The sequence below is a fragment of the Bombus impatiens genome, unplaced genomic scaffold, assembly GCF_000188095.3.
Source record: "Bombus impatiens unplaced genomic scaffold, BIMP_2.2 scf_4016, whole genome shotgun sequence".
Lineage (NCBI taxonomy): Eukaryota > Metazoa > Arthropoda > Insecta > Hymenoptera > Apidae > Bombus > Bombus impatiens.
In genome coordinates, this window is record NT_180435.1 from 637,982 (window position 1) to 640,975 (window position 2,994).

Below are 2,994 nucleotides of genomic sequence, written 5' to 3' on the forward strand. Positions count from 1 at the left end.
AAGGACCTGGTCGGCCGGAGCCCTCGACACACGCCCCTGGACCTGTCAGTTTGACGTATCGCAGTCGCAGGAATCCATTATATACTCAATTACTCGTCGTGACAGGGAACGTGCACACGAATGAGGCGCATCTGACGCCCTCCAGTGCAGTCGCGCGGCACCGATATCCGAACGAGACCTGCGCGTTCCGCGACCACGCAAAATTTAACGGGACATCGTCCTTCGGTTCGTCTACGCTTCGCTTTCCACCAAAGTCAGCTATAACGGACTTTCGCTGACTGTTTAGAAATAGTCGAGGAATTTCGGTAGCCCGTACAGATCGATCTCCGCGTACAAGCGTAACGTGGACTAACGTAGAGGCGGACGCGAGAGGTGAACTACGCGTCGATTAAAATTTACGGGTCCACAAAGGATCCCAATAAAGTGGACGAGACGTCAACGTGCAGTTTTCGCAGCCCACTACGCGTAAGCGGCGAGCAATTTTTTGCTCGAGTTGCACGGTAGGTTGCATGCCGGCGAGAGCCTCGATCGAAGTCTCGTTAGCTATTTGAACTGGTTTTAGCATCGTCGTCGACCGCGGTTCCGCCGATCGACACGATATTTGGATAATAATCGAGTCCTCGGAACACGTCGATACACGAGCCGTACAATGGTCGTCCAGATGGTACGCGGCAAAACGATCTTCACCTGCCGGCGAACGGCTTTCCTACGACCATTGTGTTCGAGAGCTCGTTTCCCCCTCTTCCTTTCGCGACCTTTCACGCCCGCAGTTATTTTATCGGAATTGCCTTTCGATTCGGGGAAATATCGACGCGCGTACTCCCTTCCGCCTCTTCTGACCGAATATAAGGGGGGCTGGAGGAAGCCGCTCGTCGCATCCGCGTATCTGCCGCAGCAGAGTCGACCAGATTATTAAATTAAAAATACGATTCCCCGGCTAATCGAGCGTTTCCTCGGCCGACTCTCTCTGCCCGGTCAAATATTTTCACGGTCGTTTAACCCGCGAACGATACCGCGTCTTGCAACCACGTCTAGCGCCAGACGTATGCCGTAAAAAAATGCTTAAAATTCTTTAACGATTTAGAAACTTGAAAGAAAAAGAAATTCAGGTGTAACGAAAAAAAATCGCACGCCGTTTACGGTAATAGAAAATGATCGAAATTACCATCTTTTTCCCGTTCTGAAACAGTGTGCAACGTCGAGGCGGAGATGAACGGAGATGAGCGGGTGCGCGACGCGGCCATCCCTTTTCCTGGCCAGAGAAATTGAGTTTCCGAGTTCGCTTTTCCCCGGGGGTGGCGTTTCTCCAGGCTCGTTCGACGCTACGCTCTCAGGCTACGTGCCATCTTTATCGCAATAATGAAACTGTGTTTATGATAATCCAACAATGGAACAATGTGGGTAACGACCGAGGGGTACGCTCCAGTCACAATGGCCCGCGGCTATGCTCTCTCACCTAGGAAGAAAGGCAACGAGAGAGGCGAACAGAGAGGAGAGGAGAGAAGAGAAGCCGGGACACGGCGCGGCAGAAGAGGGTCTTCTCGCTTCTCTTACCCGGGTTTCGTCTCCCGAATCTTAATTAGGAATTTCACGAGGGCTCGAGCACCCCGTGTCGCGTTCGCGCTCCGAGGAAACGGAAGAGGACACCCGGCCAAAAAAATAATGCCGCCTCGGCACCCTGTTTGATCGTCGCCAAGATAAGCTTCGTAGAGATAACACGACTGGGAAAACGGAGGAGAGCCAGTTGGTTTTTTTGTTCTACGAATGTTCCACCGTGTGTCCAAGAACATAGTGTCCATAAAGTATCTACATGTCCTTCGTACCCCGATTTGCAGTAACTCGAGTATAACGAGTAGCTGTTTTGCGTCCGATATTGCGTATAAGCAACGCTGTACTTTGACAAAAATATCGACTGCTTTCTTCATAAAAGCGTGAAAAAATGCGTTTCTATTGCCGGTAATTGGCAGAAAGAAAAACCTGTTATCGCGTTAATCGTAGCGCGAATTTTTATGCATCCGTGGAAAATACAAAGGTAGGCGAAACGCAACGAGAATGCGGTACGTAACGAGGATTTGTTGCGGACGCAGGGAGAAGATATATCTCGATCTAGAGCGAGTCGAATTCGGGATTTCGGAGAATACTCGGACGAAGACGCGCGACATCGAATCCACCCTGCAGAATCTCTAGGATGATATCTCCGTGGTTAAGGGGCCGTGAACAGAGGCACGATACGAACGCAAAGAAAAACACAGCTCGCGGAATTGGAAATTCCCGTTAGTCACCTGCGCGAGTGAGAATTTTAATCCATCGTTGCGGGCAACTTTTATTTTTTTTCCGGTGGAATAACTTGGCAACGGTGGTCAGCAGCGCCTTTTCTTCGCAGCAATGATAAATTTCCGAATTAATCTCCTCGAAGAGTTCCGTGAAACTTTCGTATCCACGAAAGGACGGAAATTGCAGCTCCCTCGGGAAACTACCGCCAGAAGAGTATAACGGTGCTCGAAGAATCCATAACATAAAGTAGAACCCCGAAGCCGTAGGAAGAACAGAGGTTCTCGGATTCGCCTAACACCATATACGCGTTTAAAGATTGGCGGATCTTTGCTCCTGCGAATCTTGGCATCGTTGTTACGTGGAATTTCCTGGAGCTCTTCCGCGTTATCAAAATTTACTCGGTTCTCCACAGACTCGAACGATACCGCCAGACTTCTGCGAATACGTTGTTTAATTTCGACAAGGTGCATCTTGCTTGAAAACTCTGTGGGAACACGCGTCCACAGCCTATGATCGGTGGTAACTGGGGGTACCACCCTCTTTGGTCTCGTCTTTACCCGTCGGTCTGGCTCGAGTCCATTATCAGCTGGATCTCGCGGGACGAAATTCTCGTGGAAAGACGCGCGTGGCGCCGGCGAGATTTCAACTGGTAGCGCATTAAGCCGTGCACACAGTTTGTCGCGGCACGTTCACGAACGCGCGCAGGGGAAGAGGAAACGC

General features: G+C 50.6%; 1 protein-coding gene across 2 annotated transcripts in view; it reads right to left on the reverse strand.

The window, feature by feature from the left end:
- The window catches only part of LOC100745112 (ephrin type-B receptor 1-B), a 97,758-nt gene that overhangs the window by 21,093 nt on the left and 73,671 nt on the right, over positions 1–2,994 (reverse strand). The gene's annotated exons all lie outside the window — the stretch shown is intronic.